The 25,000-nt window shown below is 35.0% G+C and overlaps 1 protein-coding gene across 2 annotated transcripts in view; it reads left to right on the top strand.

The window, feature by feature from the left end:
* The first annotated feature begins 11,798 nt into the window (after nucleotides 1–11,798).
* Nucleotides 11,799–25,000, top strand: part of LOC127627757 (zinc finger and BTB domain-containing protein 7C-like) — a 40,533-nt gene continuing 27,331 nt past the window's right edge. The window contains exon 1 of one of the 2 annotated variants that reach the window (XM_052104293.1): nucleotides 11,799–11,995. The gene's annotated coding sequence lies outside the window, so the exon portion shown is untranslated. Of the gene's footprint in view, nucleotides 11,996–24,706 lie in introns of those variants that run through there. The other variant, XM_052104295.1, reaches the window with a different exon arrangement.

Raw genomic sequence — 25,000 nt, 5'->3', positions numbered from 1 at the left:
GACAGACAGATGCTCAGATAAAAGACAGCACACATAAAGCCCCGTCTGTCTGCAGTTGGTTACACAAGTGTTGCCAACAGTGAGCGGCCGAGCCTGTGAGTCCAGCGCGCAAACGTCCCGCCTTGTTCTTTTCACCACACTGACACAAGAACGGCTATTTTAACCACTCACCACCAGGACGGCCTTACCCATAATACCCCACTGACCAGTCACGCCCTCCTGCCCCACCCGGTTATGATAGCTAGACATAGTGATTACTAGCAGTGTGTAAAATTCTAGCAAACAACATGTGGTCACTCGTGGACTTGTCTTAATCTCAGAAGACATGCCCACAGTCTGTTCACTGACCGTCTCATGCAACCTGCAAATAAAACTGACAGAATGTCAAATAAGTGGCATACGTGTGCGCAGTGCCGGACCTGCCTAATAAGCGTACATATGTGGTTTTGTCTGAATTTGTTTATTAAAAGCAAAACACATGTTTCTGTCAATATAAGAGGCAAGACAGTTCATGCAATACTTCAGTACAGACACAGTTAGATCACCACCCTGAACCCACAAACCTCAATCAGTACAAAGATAAGCTCTGAACATCACCACACAACAATATAACAAGCAGTGGCAACAAACAACAACATCAACAGCATAAACAAAGTCAATAAACAGCCCAAATATACAATAGTTGTTGAGCGGGGGGTTTGGGGGGTTATACAATAGTTGTTGAGCGGGGGGTTTGGGGGGTTATACAATAGTTGTTGAGCGGGGGTTATACAATAGTTGTTGAGCGGGGGGTTTGGGGGGTTATACAATAGTTGTTGAGCTGGGGGTTTGGGGGATTATACAATAGTTGTTGAGCGGGGGTTTGGGGGATTATACAATAGTTGTTGAGTGGGGGTTGGGGGGTTATACAATAGTTGTTGAGCCGGGGGTTGGGGGGTTATACAATAGTTGTTGAGCCGGGGGGTTTGGGGGATTATACAATAGTTGTTGAGTGGGGGGTTGGGGGGTTATACAATAGTTGTTGAGCCGGGGGTTTGGGGGGTGTTATACAATAGTTGTTGAGCGGGGGGTTTGGGGGGTTATACAATAGTTGTTGAGCGGGGGGTTTGGGGGGTTATACAATAGTTGTTGAGCCGGGGGTTTGGGGGATTATACCCCCACTCCAGCATACCTAAAAACATTTATGCAGAGCTACGCTCCCACCAGAAGCCTGCGGGTCGGCTAAGGAACGTCGCTTGTCGTACCAAAACAAAGAGGCACTAAAACACTTTCCCGGACTTTCAGTTTCATCATACCACGGTGGTGGAATGACCTTTCCAACTCAATCCGGGAAGCTAACTCACTCTCTATCTTCAAAAAGCGGCTAAAAACACATCTTTTCCAAAAGCACTTAACCGGTCAATAATAATAAAAAAAAAAAAAAAAAAAAAAAAATATATATTTACATTTCTTGTTGCACTTAAATCTGTTTTGTATACTATTATGATGATAGTAAAACTTTGTAATATGGCACTTTTGTACCACTGTCTCCCTAAGATGATTCGCTGATGTTCTTCCTCTTTTGTAAGTCGCTTTGGATAAAAGCGTCTGCCAAATGAATAAATGTAAATGTAAATGTAATTATACAATAGTTGTTGAGCCGGGGGGTTTGGGGGGTTATACAATAGTTGTTGAGCCGGGGGTTTGGGGGATTATACAATAGTTGTTGAGCTGGGGGGTTTGGGGGGATTATACAATAGTTGTTGAGCCGGGGGTTTGGGGGGTTATACAATAGTTGTTGAGCTGGGGGTTTGGGGGGATTATACAATAGTTGTTGAGCGGGGGGTTTGGGGGGCTATACAATAGTTGTTGAGCCGGGGGTTGGGGGGCTATACAATAGTTGTTGAGCCGGGGGGTTTGGGGGGTTATACAATAGTTGTTTAGCGGGGGGTTTGGGGGATTATACAATAGTTGTTGAGCGGGGGGTTGGGGGGCTATACAATAGTTGTTGAGCCGGGGGGTTTGGGGGGTTATACAATAGTTGTTGAGCCGGGGGTTTGGGGGGTTATACAATAGTTGTTGAGCCGGGGGGTTGGGGGGATTATACAATAGTTGTTGAGCTGGGGGTTTGGGGGGTTATACAATAGTTGTTGAGCGGGGGGTTTGGGGAATTATACAATAGTTGTTGAGCCGAACCACCTAACAGCTCGGTTATCCCAGTCCGCTCCTGATCGGCACTCAGCGCCGCCCACCGGAAAATGCCCGGTATGCCAGATTGCCAGTCCAGCCCTGGTCCTATATGAGCATTACCTCATTATTAGGCTCACGCAGAATCTGTGCTTTATAAAAATGCTCTGTGTGGATTATGGGAAAATCTGCAGGATTCTGCTTAATGGATTGGTAAAAGTGTTAAACTGAGAATACTGCACTCATATTAGCATCTAAAAACAGGATCAAATTAGCCAAAATAGTTCATAAACAAGCACGGAGGAGATGTGCTGAAACTTGTGCATGATTTAAATTCCATAGTGTGAGTATTGTGGTCCCGATGACATTATCATTATTATCATTCAAAATCTATTAATCTCTACGGGAAATCAACAAAACTAGCTAAAAGACAGATCGAGCAATCTGTATGCCGAGTGGATGATGTTATGGATGAACTCCAGAGGCCGTCTGCTTAGATAACATGGTTAACTTCCTGCTTTGTAGACCACATCAAAAGGAAAAGTGTATAAATGTGTCTTTAACCTTTATTAAAAGAAAAAACAAGCATCACACTTCCTGTCTCTGTCATGAGAAACGGTGAGTTTCTGTTATTTAAGACACAGAGATGCTCACCATTTCTCATCTTACACAAGAAATACGTTTTACAGTTAATTATAATAAACTCTTGCATTAAATACACATTATACATAAAAGCTAAAATAATTCATAACATAAACTATTCGGTAATATTAAGAATATTCAAGCAATGTTATTTTTCCTTGGATCCAAAAGGGGGCGCTAAAAAGTAAACGCTTAAAAGTCTATGTGCACGTGAGTCAGGCATATGTGGTAACGTTGGAAAGCTTAGAATCTGAAAACATTTGCGTTGCAAATCAGCGCCACCTAGTGGTCATGTGGTAGAAATATTCAAATGAAAATAAAGGTCATGTGGACATGGGTATCTCAGCGAGTACTGACGCTGACTACCATCCAGCCAGGTCTCCTAAGCAACCAAATTGGCCCGGTTGCTAGGGAGGGCAGACTCACATAGGGTAACCTCCTCGTGGCCGCTATAATGTGGTTCTCGCTCTCGGTGCGGCACGTGGTGAGTTGTGCGTGGATGCCGCGGAGAATAGCGTGAAGCCTCCACGTGCACTATGTCTCCGTGGTAACGCACTCAACGAGCCATGTGATCAGATGCACGGATTGACGGTTTCAGACGCGGAGGCAACTGAGATTCGTCCTCCGCCACCCGGATTGAGGCGAGTCACTATGCCACCACGAGGACTTGGAGCGCATTGGGAATTGGGCATTACAAAATGGGGAGAAAATAAAATAAATAGCACTTAAATAGACAAATCATACAGTATATCAAATGAAAGCTCTCATTTTAAGGAATGCGACTATACAGTTTATTTTGTTGCACTAAGACCACAATAAAAAAAATTCTTGCAAAAGAAAGATTTCTCTACGACATCAAATACAAACGCGCCAAATAGCTAAAAACTTTATATCTGCTTTTACCGTAGGAAGTTCTCGAAAATGTTAGCCATTTTTTAACTTGTCTGTGAGCTTGCTTGTGTGAATAATCATGTTATATCTTGTTATATCTTAGATATCCAGAACAAAATATGAGGTCCAGCAGGAAAAGCATGCTAACATCTTTTAATTGACTATTGATGAGATCATCGCGGCTTCTAATGACACTGTGGCAGGGCGGAGGGCGGGGCCGGGTCGTGATCCTACTCACCCGGTCCCGCCCTCCGCCCTGCCACAGACACCTAGATCAAACTTCTAGTCCACTCAGAGGCCGAGATATTTTAAATGAACAAAGGAGGTGGTGCTTGAACTGAAAATTAGACCGAATGTCTATGGACGTGCACATCTGTGAGGGCCATAATGAGTCACCTACATTTTAGATGGGCATTTCGTGAAGTAAAGTGATTGAGCAAAAAATCTTTTTGCAGTCATCTAATGGAGGGAGGTGGAGTGAACAGAACTACAGTCGAATGACATGCTAACAAATGTAGGGCAACAACAGTTACAATGGAACAATTAAAAATGTAAACAATAGAGCACGACAGCGCCCACCCACTTTTACCGGAAGTTGTTTTTCCCATTCATTTTTTCCATAGGCATTTCACAAAACCCTTCAGTAAAGAGTTGCACGCCATGAACCAAACCAGCCAGCTCCGAGGTGAATCACAACATCACAAACTTTGATTTGAAGCCAAAAATATTTGAAAATCAGACATAAAGACAAAAGCTAGAGCGCCGTGTAATGAACGTCTTTAATGAGGGAATGAACGACAATCTCATGAAGTATCGCGAAGGACATAAACAAAATGAAAAACTACTTAAAAATACAAAAGAGGTATAAAAACAATATATTCAAGTTCATTGCAGAATATTGGGATATATACAAATATACAAGTAGTTTATGGGAGTGGGCGGAGCTGCAGAGCTCTTTAGGCGAGCTTTGTTTGCTGTGATTCTCTGATTGGTGGATCGTTTCTCTTCAGGATCATGGGTGGTGTAACGGACTGATGGTTTCAACAGAAACATTCAACTATCGATTGAACAGCTTTAGAGCTCTGTCACGTGTAAAAATCAATTTGTCTATAGAGATAATGAATGGTATTTTTACTTCCGGAGTCAGACTGTTGCTCTGAATTGCTGCTGGTCTCCTCTGTATTTTTTTTTATACAGGAATAACAAATCATTTAATAGTGTTTCTCTGAATAAAGCGTCTGGATTTGACTCCAGCAGGCAGGTTTAGACTTGAGTGAGGGTGAGATCACAGTGAGCGGGTTTAATTTACCTCAGTAGACCTCAACTGGACCCACCCTCCCACCCCCAGAGAGCGAGAGAGCGCGAGAGAGAGAGAGAGAGAGAGAGAGAGAGAGAGGGTGGGAAAGGGGAAAAGCATTGAGCGGATAGGGCTTTGTGTGTGTGTGTGTGTGTGTGTGTGTGTGTGTGTGTGTGTGTGTGTGTGTGTGTAGGAGAGGCTAAGAAAAACTTTCCGGCTGGTGGTAAGCACACGGGAGAGGGCGAGCAACAGAGATGGAGGAGGGTGGGTGAGGTAATATCTACTGTATGCCTGTGTGGTTGGATTACATTCCTCGCCGTGTCCTCTCATGCAGTGGATTGTGGGACCAGAGAGAGAGAAAGAGGGGAGGTAGTGTGAACCAGTCAGACCACTCTAGGGGTGTAGTCAGCACTGACAGCCACCAACAGAACAGCATTTTCTCCACACACACACACACACCATCAATTGAATTGAGTAATGGCGTCTGCAAAACGTGTGTAATTATGCTCACTTATCTTGGTAATCACATAACTAATGTAGCTAAGGTAACTACATGCAAGTAGACTAAACTCAGATTTGCTATTTATATGTTGTTGTTTCTACTTAATCATTTTCATAAATTAAAGATACAATCAATTTGGGTGAGAAACAGATCAATAATCAAATCCTTTGTTTTTACTATAAATCTCTACGTTCACTTTCACTTTCTGAATGTGAACTTTGGGTTTCTCACCCAAAGTGATTGTATCACTTTAATAGAAATATATTGATCACTGGAATACTTTCATGCTGCCTTTATGTGATTTTTGGAGCTTCAGAAGTCTGGTCACCATTCACTTGCATTGTATGGACCTACAGTGCTGAGATATTCTTCTAAAAATCTTTGTTTGTGTTCAGCAGAAGAAAGAATGTCACACATCTGGGATGTCATGAGCATGAGAAAATGATTTAGATGAACTATCTCTTTAATAACAACTATTTAAATGCCCACATTTGTTCCCTTTGAACAAGGTAACATCATTAAATAATTTAAGTGCAAGGCGTTATGGGTAATCCCCATAGCCTCAATTTTGCACTCAATAGTTTGAGTTATCAACACTTATACATAGATATTTGAGTTATGAGCCCAAACCTAACATTTCAAGTACTGCTTAATTAAGATAACTTAATTAATAAAAGCAAAAGTTCACCCAAACACGACAATTCTCATTCTCAAGTCATTGTGTACTCACCATCATCTTGTTCCAAACCTGTATGATGTTCTTTCTTCTGTGGAACACAAAAGGAGATGTTTGGCAGAACATTAGTCTCAGTCACAATTCACTTCCATAGTAAAGAAAAACATGCAATGAAAGTGAATGGTGACTGAAAATGAAATGTACTTTTGAGTGTTCTATAAATCATATGGGGTTGGAACCACACGAGGGTGGATAAATTATGACAATTACAATTTTTGACCTGTCTTTTCGATCCCACTCCATGACTGCATATTTGTATGTATTACCATTTTACTGATATTAAAACTACAGTAGTTTAATAAATTTTTTATCAACTATACCCTTTAATAATATTATACAATATTATATCATCTCCACTGTATGTATTTAGCAGTATCATTATGACATCACTACTACACTATTTACGGTAGGTTCATTTATTACACTTTTACATTATGACATCACTACTACACTATTTACGGTAGGTTCATTTATTACACTCTTACATTATGACATCACTACTACACTATTTACGGTAGGTTCATTTATTACACTCTTACATTATGACATCACTACTACACTATTTACGTGTAGGTTCATTTATTACACTCTTACATTATGACATCACTACTACACTATTTACGGTAGGTTCATTTATTACACTCTTACATTATGACATCACTACTACACTATTTACGGTAGGTTCATTTATTACACTCTTACATTATGACATCACTACTACACTATTTACGTGTAGGTTCATTTATTACACTCTTACATTATGACATCACTACTACACTATTTACGTTAGGTTCATTTATTACACTCTTACATTATGACATCACTACTACACTATTTACGGTAGGTTCATTTATTACACTCTTACATTATGACATCACTACTACACTATTTACGTTATGTTCATTTATTACACTCTTACATTATGACATCACTACTACACTATTTACGGTAGGTTCATTTATTACACTCTTACATTATGACATCACTACTACACTATTTACGGTAGGTTCATTTATTACACTCTTACATTATGACATCACTACTACACTATTTACGGTAGGTTCATTTATTACACTCTTACATTATGACATCACTACTACACTATTTACGGTAGGTTCATTTATTACACTCTTACATTATGACATCACTACTACACTATTTCACGGTTAGGTTCATTTATTACACTCTTACATTATGACATCACTACTACACTATTTACGTGTAGGTTCATTTATTACACTCTTACATTATGACATCACTACTACACTATTTACGGTAGGTTCATTTATTACACTCTTACATTATGACATCACTACTACACTATTTACGTGTAGGTTCATTTATTACACTCTTACATTATGACATCACTACTACACTATTTACGGTAGGTTCATTTATTACACTCTTACATTATGACATCACTACTACACTATTTACGGTAGGTTCATTTATTACACTCTTACATTATGACATCACTACTACACTATTTACGGTAGGTTCATTTATTACACTCTTACATTATGACATCACTACTACACTATTTACGGTAGGTTCATTTATTACACTCTTACATTATGACATCACTACTACACTATTTACGGTAGGTTCATTTATTACACTCTTACATTATGACATCACTACTACACTATTTACGGTAGGTTCATTTATTACACTCTTACATTATGACATCACTACTACACTATTTACGGTAGGTTCATTTATTACACTCTTACATTATGACATCACTACTACACTATTTACGTGTAGGTTCATTTATTACACTCTTACATTATGACATCACTACTACACTATTTCACGTGTAGGTTCATTTATTACACTCTTACATTATGACATCACTACTACACTATTTACGGTAGGTTCATTTATTACACTCTTACATTATGACATCACTACTACACTATTTACGGTAGGTTCATTTATTACACTCTTACATTATGACATCACTACTACACTATTTACGGTAGGTTCATTTATTACACTCTTACATTATGACATCACTACTACACTATTTACGGTAGGTTCATTTATTACACTCTTACATTATGACATCACTACTACACTATTTACGGTAGGTTCATTTATTACACTCTTACATTATGACATCACTACTACACTATTTACGGTAGGTTCATTTATTACACTCTTACATTATGACATCACTACTACACTATTTCACGGTAGGTTCATTTATTACACTCTTACATTATGACATCACTACTACACTATTTACGGTAGGTTCATTTATTACACTCTTACATTATGACATCACTACTACACTATTTCACGGTAGGTTCATTTATTACACTCTTACATTATGACATCACTACTACACTATTTACGTTAGGTTCATTTATTACACTCTTACATTATGACATCACTACTACACTATTTACGTTAGGTTCATTTATTACACTCTTACATTATGACATCACTACTACACTATTTACGTTAGGTTCATTTATTACACTCTTACATTATGACATCACTACTACACTATTTAAGGTAGGTTCATTTATTACACTCTTACATTATGACATCACTACTACACTATTTAAGGTAGGTTCATTTATTACACTCTTACATTATGACATCACTACTACACTATTTAAGGTAGGTTCATTTATTACACTCTTACATTATGACATCACTACTACACTATTTAAGGTAGGTTCATTTATTACACTCTTACATTATGACATCACTACTACACTATTTACGGTAGGTTCATTTATTACACTCTTACATTATGACATCACTACTACACTATTTCACTGGTAGGTTCATTTATTACACTCTTACATTATGACATCACTACTACACTATTTACGGTAGGTTCATTTATTACACTCTTACATTATGACATCACTACTACACTATTTACGGTAGGTTCATTTATTACACTTTTACATTATGACATCACTACTACACTATTTACGGTAGGTTCATTTATTACACTTTTATATTATGACATGACTTCATGACTACAGTCTCTGCTGTATATTTAAAGAAGCTTTACATTATGATGTAAATTTATTACTACAGTAAAAGAGTCCTGTTGCATAGTTTGAATTTCAATATTTAAAAAAAAATGTTGTTTCATAAATAGTAAAGTCTGTCTTCAGAGACGAGAAGTGTGTAAAGAGAGACATGGCACAGGACAGTGTGTGTGGGTGTGTGTGTGTGTGTACATGTGTCTTAGTATCACTAAGAGGGAAACACACACACTCGCATACACACTGCAGGAGAGGAAATTATTATAATAATTTTTTTGCCGTTTCAGCTGAAAGAGTGAGTCCTCATTTATGGCTCGGTCTCAAGCAATCTGTGATCACACAGAACTTTGAAAGAATGGAAAGGGATAAAATAGAAACAATGACCTTGACTAGCCGGCATCATTCATGCTTCTGAAACATAACAGTCAGGATCAAAGAAAGAGATATTTAAAGGTGCAGCAAGTCATTTCTTCCACTGTAAAAAATGAAGAGTAACTGTGACAAATATTATTTCTATAATGACATCGGTTGCCAGAAACTTTTGCCAAAATGTTTTGATAGGTGTCAGTATTAAGTCTATAAGTCAGTACACACTACAGTATATTTTTTATATTAATATAATGTTTTTTATTATGAGTGTTCAAGTGCTCACAAAAAAGATGCAAAAAAAAACACAACAACAGAATATATTTATTATTTTAAAATAGAGGATATTATAATATAGAATATATTAGGGCTGTCGATGTTTAACTGTTAATTCAGTGCAATAAATTATACAAAAAAAGAACAATTAATCGTGTCCCCCGACTGTAATAAGAAAGATTCCTGAGCAACTCAAGCTTGAAGTACCTCTTGTTTCCTCCAGGGGGCAGTAAGCGTAACTCACTGTATAGGCAATGAGCAGCTAATACAGAGAGCAAACCGACCCTTCCGCAGACAGCACAACACGAAGACGCGATCTTGCATTCAAAACATTGGCGGAGTCTCGTTTCGAAGGCTGCATGCTAGGAAGGACGTGTCCTTTGAAGGCTGCAGTATACCGAGCGTCCTCCTTTAAACAAGCCTTGCTTAAAGAGACGCCTTCGTAGTACAAACGGAAACTGAACGTATCATGGTTGCTATGACAGCACGCCACTCTTTAACAAGCGCGAGCGCTTTGAGTGAGAAGGGAACAAAGTCACTTTGGAAGGGAACGTATGAGGTACAATTTAGGAGAGTTATAATGATGTAAAAGAAAAGAAAATAGATTTTACAGGTGCACTTTTAGTCTAATACTTCATTTTAATTATATATTAATATACATATTATATACTCCACTTTTCACGGAAATCAACCTACGAATGGCTTACTAATAGTTGTCTCTACGTATACACCTGAACGTACTACATACTCAGTGATGGACTGACCATTTGGGGCACTGGGACTTTTCCTGGTGGGCCGGTCAAGTATTGGGCAGGTCAATCGGCCCACTCTTATTTATTAAGCCCTGCCATTTACTGCCATGCATAAACACCAAATACTCCAAAAGTGTGACACAACGCCGCTACCCGATTAAACCGCGAAGCGCAAGAGCATAGCGGGACTGGCCCGACTGTGCAACGACTCTACTGGCCACAGCAAGAGTCTATTATGAGCTTTTGAGCTACATTTAGAAAGTAAAGAATTATAAGATCGCCTGGTCCAATGAGTTCTCTGACATTTTACATACATGTGCGCCATTTACCTGGGGAAGTGATGGCACCAGGGTGCACTGTGGGAAGACGGCAAGTCGGTGGCGGGAGTGTGATGCTCTGGGTCCAGCAATTCATGTAGACGCCAATTTGACACGTGCAACCTACCTAAACATAGTTGCAGACCAGGTACACCCCTTCATTGCAACGGTATTCCTGATGGCAGTCCATGCCTCGGCGGGTCGCCACTGTTTTTGCGGCATGCGGATGACCAACAGCATATTAGGCAGGTGGTCATAATGTTTTGGCACACACACAAACACACACACACATATAATATATATTACAGTATATCTATCTATTATACAAAAATGAAATAAAACTGTATATTTTGTGAATGTTTATCACACAAAACCACAGTATCTCTTGACACCATCACTGAGCCATGGTGTGACCACGGTACTTTTAGTAAGGGTTATATTAACTTAAATGTAGCTATTAGGACTAATAACTGGATCATTTACAGTCACTTATTGTGAAATACTGTATGAGCTGTTCTGCTGACTTAAACGTCCACAGACACTCATTCAGTGTGATGATGGGCGTTCAGTGTATTGCGTATTATTTGCATTTATTTGGAATGTACGATGTCAAAAAGTGTGAGCATGTTAGTATCAGTGCATGGGGCCGGTGTCTGTCTGCAGGTATGCCGAGAGGGTGTGTGTGTGAGTGTGTGTGTGTGTGTGTGTGTGTACATTACTCTCCTCCCATAGTTAGGTGCATGTCAGGTGGACACGTGCGGCCGGCTGCCAACATACTTCTGGTTAGGAGGGAGGGATGGGTGGGAACTTTTGTTTAGTGTCTCTCTCCCTCTGTCTCTCTCTCTCCCCCTCCCAGATTCACTGACACACCTTCTGTGCAAAAACGCAACTCTCCTTATCTCTCTTCCCCTGTCGATCTCGCTGTCTCTCTCGCGACTCTGCTCACTTTCACATGTCTGAGTTGGAGGATAGCAGTCTGTTTCCTGACACGCCGAGACTTCGCTCCAAGACTCAACTCCACCAGCAACACCTAAAGGTCAGTGACAGCTACTGTCTGTGTCTCTGTCTGTCTGTCTGTCTGTCTGTAATTCTGTTTCCTATGTCGTACAGCTCCATCACAGTCCGTGTTGAAATGTGGAAGGTTTGTGTTGTCTCTTTGAAACATGCTGGAACCCTGTAAGACCCTGAGCTGCAGTGTGCGGGATTCCCCGCCACCCCTCTTTCTGTGTGGTTTGGCAAATTAGAAAGTCTAATAGAGTAAAATGAGATGACAGGTCAGGGGCAGGTGTCCGATGCTATCTCAGCATCACCCAGTGTTACCCTTCCAGAGAAACCACATTTAAGAGAAATCAGGCTTTAAGTGCAACAAGTGAATCCTGTGACGAACATTATCCAAAGAACACAGCAAGAAAACGAAAAAGAAATTAAACTGAAAAATGAACATATATAAAGTGGGACAATGTTATATTTGCAGTGAATATACAGTAGCTTAATGAAAACAATCAAATGTAAATTTTGAGTAATGTCAACTTTCAATACCATATTTATGTTTATTTATTAATTACTGGTGCATTTTGATTATTGTAACTTCACAGTTTTAGCTTTTTCATTGAAAAGAAGAGCTTGATTCGTCAAGTTTCTGATTGCATCAGGAAGCGTTACCCTGCAAGAAAAGTCGCATTTAATGAAATCAAGTGAATCCTTCAACAAACATTATCATGCAGCAGCACACGAGAACTCAAATAAATACAAATACAAATTGCCATTTGGGGGGAGAACATAGACAGAATACAGTCCATAAAGTGGGAAAATATTTATTTTCATAAACAACTTTTGATTCCGATTTTATTTGTGAGTTTGGAATTATTGTTACATCACAAAAGTAGCTTTTACATTTGAAGAACTGAAGAATGAGCTTCCGATCGCAACAGGAAGTGTTCCACTATAAAAGAAATCCAGCTTTAAGTGCAGCGAATGAATCCTGTGACAAACACTAATGAATTCATTATTCAAAACTAAATATTAAATGAAACAAACAACATCACAATTCGGGAAAGAATTGATCAGTTTAAGCGTAGAAAATATGTTGGCTTTAAAAAATGACTACACATTATCAGCAACTTTTTAAAAACTATTGTTGTTTAGATGATGTGTTTCGTTAATATGATGTAATAAAAATGCTCTCAATCGATTCAAAATGCTAATCGAATTAATTACATGGTGTGCCTATTAATATATCAAATTATAGCCCCTCAAATAACAAATATTAGGATTAGGAAGATGGTCATAATATTTTGGTACACACACACACGCGCAGACACACACACACACAGACAGACACACAAAAACACACACACACACACACACAAAGACACACACACACACACACAGACACACAAGCGCACACACACACACACACACAAACACCCACACACAGACTCATATACACACACACACACACACACACACACACAAACACACACAGACACCCACACACAGAATCATACACACACACACACCCACACAGACACACACGCGCATACACACACACACATACAGACATACAAGCACACACACACACAGACTCATATACACACACACACACATACACACACACACACACACACACACACACACACACAGACTCATATACACACACACATACACAAACAAACACACACACACGCACACACACACACATACAGACAAACACACACGCACACACACACATACACAAACACACAGACACACACACACATAGACACACACACACAGACACACACGCACACACATACACACACACATACACAAACACATAGACACACACACACACACACAGACAGACACACAAGCGCACACACACACACATACACAAACACACACAGACTCATATACACACACATATACACAAACGCACACACACACACACACATACAGACAAACACACGCACACACACACACACACACACACACACACGCTCCGATTCACACCTGCATCAGACTGATGCTTTTAGAGCATCTCACTTTTGCTCTGTCGTGTCATAAACATATAATTTCAGGTCTCTGTGTCAAGTTAAACATAGTTTAATACTTAGAAAAACACGTCTTGAGATCCCTAAATTCAGATTTGAACACCTTTAAACTATATTTTGAACACAAGATCGTGTCCTCGTCTTATGCTGTCTGCTGAAGGGTCGGTTTGCTCTCTGTATAAACTGCTCGTTGTCTGTACAGCTGAAGTTTCACTTACTGCCCCCTGGAGGAAACAGGTGGTACTACAAGCTTGAATTGTTCAGGAATCTTCCTTATTACAGTCCAGGGACATGATTAATTATAATAATAAAAAAATCAGTCGTCATAAATATTCGTAGGGTGTAGTTTGTATTTTCAATAATGTAAAGTGTACATTCATCTGGAAATCTAGTTCATTTAAAACGTGATTCATTTTGACGAAAGTGTTGTAGTAGTTGTACTATTGTAGTTTGCAAATCATTATTAAGTAGCAAAAATGCTTTAAAAGCACTTTGACCTGCATATTTCTATTTTTTAAGCGAGATGTTTCAAAAACTATTTTATTTTGCGGAGACTCTGCGTACGATAAAACGCAGAACTGCGCTGCTTAGCGTTTACAAAACTGAAAACAGGAAATATAATTTATCTGCTCTCTTTACTAACATGAACAGAGATTTTATCACTTACTCTTAGCGTAGAATTAATCAAGCGGCCTAAATGATGAAATATTCAAATGAGTGCATTCACTGTTCAGTGTGTTACTTATTAAAGAAGAGAGAGAGAGAGAGAGAGAGAGGGAGAGAGAGGGAGAGAGAGAGGGAGAGAGAGAGAGAGAGAGAGAGAGGGAGAGAGTGAGAGAGGGAGAGAGAGAGAGAGAGAGAGGGGAGAGAGAGAAGGAGAGAGGGAGAGAGGGAGAGAGAGAGAGAGAGAGAGAGAGAGAGAGAGAGAGAGAGAGAGAGAGAGAGAGAGAGCTTTGTTCGGGTGGTCAGGGACACCGTACATCAGGTGAATGGGAAGATGACCACCAGCGTTAATTATTCATTCATTTTAATTGTGGCTGTGACGCTCCGTCAGGGCACCAGATTTCCTTGCATGTTCCTTGCGTGTTTATGCACAGCACTGATTAAGCCGACATTAATAACCGGTATGATTACATAAAACTCTAGTGTTAGAGACAAACACTCTCAGACAATCGTGCCCACAGGAGATAGAGAGAAAAGACGTGAAGGAGTGGGGTTATGCAGGGATACGCACCACACCTTTGTCTGTTGAGTCACTAGGACAAGGTTTATCAAAGTTGAACCTGATCCGAATGAGTCTTTTGTTACACGGCGGATACTTTTACAATGCCATGTTCTCAAACATTTGAGAGTGCGGTTCGCCCAGTGCACTCTTCACGGGAGGGTATGGGAACAGGGTAAGGAGAACAATGATCGGGTTCTCACAGCGGTTCTAGATCACCAGCGGGGTGAAAAAAACATATAAATGTATATTCAAAAATGTTGTAGGATTTTGAGTAATTCCTAAAACAAGGAGAAATTATGACATAAGATAGAGATGAAATATTTAAGATTCTGCACTATTTCACGGTTACTCAAATAAGCACATTTGGAACGATGACCGTGTCATATTTCCTTGTTTTCAATGAAACGCAAAGATGCTTTTGAACATTCTCAAATCATGCTGAATCATACGTGGATCATCAGGTTTTGTTAATAACAGTTCGAGTGCATCCTGTCATTAAAAACAATTAATGTAATTATTTAATTCAGCTTTGCACCTCAGATTGTTACGCTGATTTAGTTTAGTGAAATTGCCCGTCTTGCACCAACAATTATGCCACGCTCCAAATCACTGAGATCACATTTTTTTCCCCATTCTGATGGTTGATGTGAACATTAACTGAAGCTCCTGACCCGTATCTGCATGATTTTATGCACGGCACTGTTGCCACACGATTGGCTGATTAGGTAATCGCATGGATTAGTTGGTGCCAGACGGGCTGTTTGAGCGGCACAATGGGGACCTATACAATATTAGGTAGGTTGTATTAATGTTGTGGCTGATCGGTGTGTGTATATACAGTATATATATATATATATATATATATATATATATATATATATGAGAGAGAGAGAGAGAGAGAGAGAGAGAGAGAGAGTGCTGAGAAGATGATCAAACTTGACTATCCAGAGGAAGGAAAAGTCGTAACAAGGACTTTTACTTCCTTTAGATAGTCAATTTACTTCCTCTAGATTGTCAAGTTTGATCGTCTTCTCGGTGTTCTGCCAAGGCCCGCGAGGAGCCCCGGCGGGGCCGATCCGAGGACCTCACTAAACCATCCAATTGGTAATTGCGACGGGCGGTTTGATGAAGAGAGAGTGTGTGTGTTGGTCGAGGGGTGTGTGTGTGTGATTTAGGTAAATCTCATCTGTCAAATCATTGTGGATTGTCCTTACCTCACCTTTACAGTGAGACAGTTAAACTATCCCTGGCAACACTTGGAAATGTGTCACAGAAACATGAAATGCGCTTGATGAGGTCATAACTCAAAAAATGTTTAAGCCATTCACCCAGTTATCTGTGCCTAAACATGGTGTCATACCATGAAAATAATACTGTATAAAGTCTTACACTGTTCATTGCCATGGTCACAGTGAGTGATGTTAACAGCTATTTATATCCTCCTAGTATTTTGATCAGTGGGATTAAATGAACAAACTTACGTTAAGAATTCAGCATGTTTTTTAAAATCCCTCCTACACACGGCATCTCACTGCTGTTGGTCACATGAGTAATCATCCACCAAAACAGGAAATTAACCACAAATTTGAAAAGAGTAGTTTTAACAAACACAAAACTGATTCAACACAACATGATCAGTCCTTAAGAATCATCATGTGTGATCTGGTCCTATATAATTACTATAATGTACTATATACTGTAGTATAACAGACCTTAACTAGACTCTACTGTACTATAAACAATACTATGCACTATAATCTGTAATCTATAATCTGTAATCCATACCTATAAGCAAGTTTTGCTAAACTTTGCTGTATTTAAATACACCTCACTACACTAAATTACTATACTGAATATTATACTACATGTACTAAATGCTATACCATACCTTACTATATACTATAGTTCCTATTCTATAAATGACTATACTATAAACTATAATCTGGAATATACTACAATTAAACTTTGCTAGACTTTACTACAACTTCACTTTACTGTATACTTTAGATGCTATATTACATTTTACTCTACTAAATATTATAAACTGTAATTTAAACCTAGACACTATAGCATGAACTTTGTTAAAGTTTACTGTACTTTAACTCTACCATACTACACTAAATTACTTTACTACACATAACTATACTATTATCTGCTACTACAATTACTATACATTACTATACTATAACCAATCTTTGCTAGACTTTACTGTACTATAACTATACCTTACAATACTCTATAGTTACTATGCTACAAGTAACTATACTATATACTATAATCTGTGATCTGGACCTATATTCTACAATTACTATATATTATACTTTACTATACTATATTATACTATACTATAATCTGTGATCTGGACCTACATCCTAAACTATACTATAAAAGAACATTGCAAGACTTTAATGTACTATAACTACATTATATTATACTATACTATACTATAATCTATGATCCGGACCTATATTCTACAATTACTATATATTATACTATACTATACTATACTATACTATACTATAATCTGTGATCTGGAGCTATATTCTACAATTTCTATACTATATTATATTATACTATACTATACTATACTATACTATACTATAATCTGTGATCTGGACCTATATTCTACAATTACTATATATTATACTATACTATACTATATTATACTATACTATAATCTGTGATCTGGACCTATATTCTACAATTACTATATATTATACTATACTATACTATACTATACTATATTATATTATACTATACTATATTATACTATACTATAATCTGTGATCTAGACCTATATTCTACAATTACTATATATTATACTATACTATACTATATTATATTATACTATAATCTGTGATCTGGACCTATACTCTACAATTACTATATATTATACTATATTATATTATACTATACTATATTATAATATACTATACTATACTATACTATACTATACTATAATCTGTGATCTGGACCTATATTCTACAATTACTAAATATTATACTATACTATACTATACTATACTATACTATACTATACTATAATATACTATAATATAATCTGTGATCTGGACCTATATTCTACAATTACTATACTATATTATATTATACTATACTATATTATACTATAATATACTATAATATAATCTGTGATCTGGACCTATATTCTACAATTACTATACTATATTATATTATACTATACTATATTATATTATACTATACTATATTATACTATACTATAATCTGTGATCTAGACCTATATTCTACAATTACTATATATTATACTATACTATACTATACTATACTATACTATAATCTGTGATCTGGACCTATATTCTACAATTACTAAATATTATACTATACTATACTATACTATACTATACTATACTATACTATAATATACTATAATATAATCTGTGATCTGGACCTATATTCTACAATTACTATACTATATTATATTATACTATACTATATTATACTATAATATACTATAATATAATCTGTGATCTGGACCTATATTCTACAATTACTATACTATATTATATTATACTATACTATATTATACTATAATATACTATAATATAATATACTATGACATAATCTGTGATCTGGATCTATATTCTACAATTACTATACTATATTATATTATACTATACTATACTATAATCTGTGATATGGACCTATATTCTACAATTACTATACTATATTATAGTATACTATAATCTGTGATCTGGACCTATATTCTACAATTAATATCCTATATTATATTATACTATACTATATTATACTATACTATAATCTGTGATCTGGACCTATATTCTACAATTACTATATATTATACTATACTATACTGTATTATACTATACTATAATCTGTGATCTGGACCTATATTCTACAATTACTATATGTTATACTATACTATACTATATTATACTATACTATAATCTGTGATCTGGACCTATATTCTACAATTACTATATTATATTATACTATACTATACTATACTATATTATACTATACTATAATCTGTGATCTGGACCTATATTCTACAATTACTATACTATATTATACTATACTATACTATATTATACTATACTATAATCTGTGATCTGGACCTATATTCTACAATTACTATATATTATACTATACTATACTATACTATACTATACTATACTATACTATACTATACTATAATATAATATACTATAACATAATCTGTGATCTGGACCTATATTCTACAATTACTATACTATATTATATTATACTATACTATACTATACTATAATCTGTGATCTGGACCTATATTCTACTTACTATATATTATACTATACTATATTATAGTATACTATAATCTGTGATCTGGACCTATATTCTACAATTACTATACTATATTATATTATACTATACTATATTATACTATACTATAATCTGTGATCTGGACCTATATTCTACAATTACTATATATTATACTATACTATACTGTATTATACTATACTATAATCTGTGATCTGGACCTATATTCTACAATTACTATATATTATACTATACTATACTATATTATACTATACTATAATCTGTGATCTGGACCTATATTCTACAATTACTATATTATATTATACAATTACTATAATCTGTGATCTGGACCTATATTCTACAATTACTATATATTATACTATACTATACTATATTATACTATACTATAATCTGTGATCTGGACCTATATTCTACAATTACTATATATTATACTATACTATACTATATTATACTATACTATAATCTGTGATCTGGACCTATATTCTACAATTACTATACTATATTATATTATACTATACTATAATCTGTGATCTGGACCTATATTCTACAATTACTATACTATATTATATTATACTATACTATACTATACTATACTATAATCTGTGATCTGGACCTATATTCTACAATTACTATATATTATACTATACTATATTATACTATACAATAATCTGTGATCTGGACCTATATTCTACAATTACTATACTATATTATATTATACTATACTATATTATACTATACTATAATCTGTGATCTGGACCTATATTCTACAATTACTATACTATATTATATTATACTATACTATATTATACTATACTATAATCTGTGATCTGGACCTATATTCTACAATTACTATATATTATACTATACTATACTATATTATACTATACTATAATCTGTGATCTGGACCTATATTCTACAATTACTATACTATATTTTATTATACTATACTATAATCTGTGATCTGGACCTATATTCTACAATTACTATATATTATACTATACTATACTATATTATACTATAGTATAATCTGTGATCTGGACCTATATTCTACAATTACTATACTATATTTTATTATACTATACTATATTATACTATACTATAATCTGTGATCTGGACCTATATTCTACAATTACTATACTATATTATATTATACTATACTATACTATACTATACTATACTATACTATACTATACTATAATCTGTGATCTGGACCTATATTCTACAATTACTATATATTATACTATACTATACTGTATTATACTATATTAAATCTGTGATCTGGACCTATATTCTACAATTACTATACTATATTATATTATACTATACTATAATCTATGATCTGGACCTATATTCTACAATTACTATACTATATTATATTATATTATACTATACTATATTATATTATACTATACTATAATCTATGATCTGGACCTATATTCTACAATTACTATACTATATTATATTATATTATACCATACTATATTATATTATACTATACTATAATCTATGATCTGGACCTATATTCTACAATTACTATACTATATTATATTATATTATACTATACTATATTATATTATACTATACTATAATCTATGATCTGGACCTATATTCTACAATTACTATATATTATACTTTACTATACTATATTATACTATACTATAATCTGTGATCTGGACCTAAATTCTACAATTACTATATTATATTATACAATTACTATACTATATTATACTATACTATAATCTGTGATCTGGACCTATATTCTACAATTACTATACTATATTATACTATACTACACTATATTATACTATACTATATTATATTATATTATACTATATTATACTATATTATACTATACTATACTATACTATAATCTGTGATCTGGACCTATATTCTACAATTACTATACTATATTATACTATACTATACTATATTATACTATACTATAATCTGTGATCTGGAACTATAATCTACAATTACTATACTATATTATACTATACTATACTGTATTATACTATACTATAATCTGTGATCTGGACCTATATTCTACAATTACTATACTATATTATATTATACTATACTATATTATACTATACTATAATCTGTGATCTGGACCTATATTCTACAATTACTATATATTATACTATACTATACTGTATTATACTATACTATAATCTGTGATCTGGACCTATATTCTACAATTACTATATATTATACTATACTATACTGTATTATACTATACTATAATCTGTGATCTGGACCTATATTCTACAATTACTATATGTTAAACTATACTATACTATATTATACTATACTATAATCTGTGATCTGGACCTATATTCTACAATTATTATACTATACTATACTATACTATACTATAATCTGTGATCTGGACCTATATTCTACAATTACTATATACTATACTATACTATACTATATTATACTATACTATAATCTGTGATCTGGACCTATATTCTACAATTACTATACTATATTATACTATATTATATTATACTATACTATAATCTGTGATCTGGAACTATAATCTACAATTACTATACTTTATTATACTATACTATACTATACTGTATTATACTATACTATAATCTGTGATCTGGACCTATATTCTACAATTACTATATATTATACTATACTATACTATATTATACTATACTATAAAAGAATGTTGCTAGACTTTAATGTACTATAATTACATTTTAATATATACACAATACTATACTATATACTATAATCTGTTATCTGTACCTATATTCTACAATTACTACACTACACTATGCTATACTATGCTATACAATAAATTAACGTTGCTAGACATTAATGTACTATAACTACATCTTACAATATACACAATACTATACTATATTATACTATAATATAATCTGTGATCTGGACCTATATTCTACAATTACTATACTATACTATAAAAGAATGTTGCTAGACTTAAGAGTACTATAGCTACATCTTACAACATACACAAAACTATACTATAATATACTATACTATACTATAAAAGAACATCGCTACACATGAATATACTATAACTACATCTTACTATATTCACTTTACTATACTATATATTATAGTCTGATTTAAACAACAACTACAAGTACTATACTCTACCATACTATATACTACTTTGAACAGATCTTTGCTAGACTTTACTGTACTATAACTATACCTTACTACATACTATATTACTTGTTTAATTGTACTACAATTTACTATACTAGAGACCTAGACTTATTTACAGTACTGTAACAGAACTTTGCCAAATGTTACTATCCTGTACTATACTATTTACTATACGTTAGCACTTCACAATAAGGTTCCATTATTAACATTAGCAAATACATTAGGTAACATAAAAAACTATTACAAATATATATATTTATATAATGTTAGTTAAGAAAAATGCAATTGTTCATTGTCAGTTCATGTTAGTTCATAGTTTATTAGCTAATGCTAACTGATAAAACTTTGGATTTTAAAAATGTATTATGATATGTTGAAATTAACAATAACTAAAATGAATGAATGCGGTAAAAGTATTGTTCATTGTTAGTTCATGTAAGCTAATGTTGTTAAGTAATGTTAACAAGTGGGACCTTATTTTAAAGTGTTGCCTACTATTCTATAACAAAATAATGCTGGACTTTTCTGCACGATAACTATACTTTACAATATTCTATAGTTTCTGTACTACGCTACTATATTAAGTTCACTAGCTTTTACTATTTTGTGACTAAACTTTACAATATACTATGCTATAACTGAACTTTATGTATTAGTTGTAGTATGTTTTGCATTCTCACAAATTTGCTCTGAGAGGTCGATCTCTTTATCCCGAAAATATGAATGTGAAAAATGTAATTAAAAATATGGATTATTGCCATTATAACACCTCTACAGTACTGTGGGGTAAAATATCACAATACTTTGAAATACTGACGTATCCTCGACCACTATTTAATATACTACAGATATGATACACTCTTGTTCTGTACGTCTTCGTACCACAAAAGTGCAGTTTAGCCCTGAATTGTGTTCCATTGAATCCTTTCCATGAAGGTCTGTTTGTGTTTGAATAATATCATCCGTTCTATAAAGAGAGTTTGATCTGAGAGCAGCTGATGGGAGAAACATCTAAACTGCTGTAGGTGTTTCCTGTGTGAGAAGTGTCCCTGTAACCTATGCAACCTCCTAACACTCACACACACACACACACACACACACACACACACACACACTCTCTCTCTCTCTCTCATCCCACACACAAACACACACACACACTCTATCTTTCTCTCAATGACTGAAACTAAAGAACAAGCATGTTTGACACACAACAACAAGTCAAATTGTCACAAACATTATTGAGGGTGACACACCACAACACACATTTATGTAGGAAATACTGTCAATCATCAAACCACACACACACACACACACACACACACACACACAGTAAGAGGGAAACGGGACGTTTTGTAATGGTTTTGAAACTGGGTCCACCCACTGTTGTGAGAAGAGAGAGGAGAGAAGGAGAGGCACAGAGGACAGGTAGAGGGAAAGAGAGCGAGAGAAATGAGTGTGTGGGTTCTTGATCGCTCACTCACTCGCTCAGTTTTAAATAAGGACACATTGATCCTCCCACCCCAACCCCACATCACATACACACACACACACACACACACACACACACACACACACACACACACACACACACACACACACACACACACACACACTCCACCAGAATACTTTAGGAATCATATTGGGCCGTTCTTGGGCCTGGCGGGTTGACAGCACAGTTGTAACGTGCGACAGGATGCCGCTTTGGTTTCAGATGTGATGAGTGCAGAACGGGCATAGAATTGGTTTACGACAGCTATTTAGTATTTGTTCTCAGTAGTCTTTGCCTAAAAGTTTCAACCTGGTCTCATTGAATCATGTTACTGTACCTACGCTTTTGCTAAATTATTTATTTGTGTTTAGGTTTATGGTAGGGAGTAGTGATGGAACGATATGGTTATCTCACGCTTCAGTTCGATATACAATATGAGGTTTGAGCAAAATACACATTATAATTTCTCATCAAAATAAAGTCCTTTAATACAAAACAAATATTCTACATTATATTAATTAATATCATATCATGAAATTGTATATATAATAATGATATGAGCTATCATTATTGAAATAATGTGTACACAAAGTTTAAAAACTTTGAGTTTACATTCATTTGTATAAGAAACGCTAAAAAGGTTACTGTCACTTTAAGAGTTTAATGAGCGCTTCACAGTGTTCTGGTTCATTGATGTGAATCTCTCGGTTCTTAAAATTAAAATTAATATTTCTTTTTACTTTTTTTTCTGACTGTAAAGAACAGAGAGGATATTAAGGCACATTATTCAATGAAATTGGAGTCGCACTTCTTTGATGGACACACACTACAC

This window comes from Xyrauchen texanus, chromosome 34, assembly GCF_025860055.1.
Source record: "Xyrauchen texanus isolate HMW12.3.18 chromosome 34, RBS_HiC_50CHRs, whole genome shotgun sequence".
NCBI classification, from domain to species: Eukaryota; Metazoa; Chordata; class Actinopteri; order Cypriniformes; family Catostomidae; genus Xyrauchen; species Xyrauchen texanus.
The sequence above is the reverse complement of the archived record's forward strand: the minus strand, read 5'-3'. Positions and strand labels throughout refer to the sequence as shown.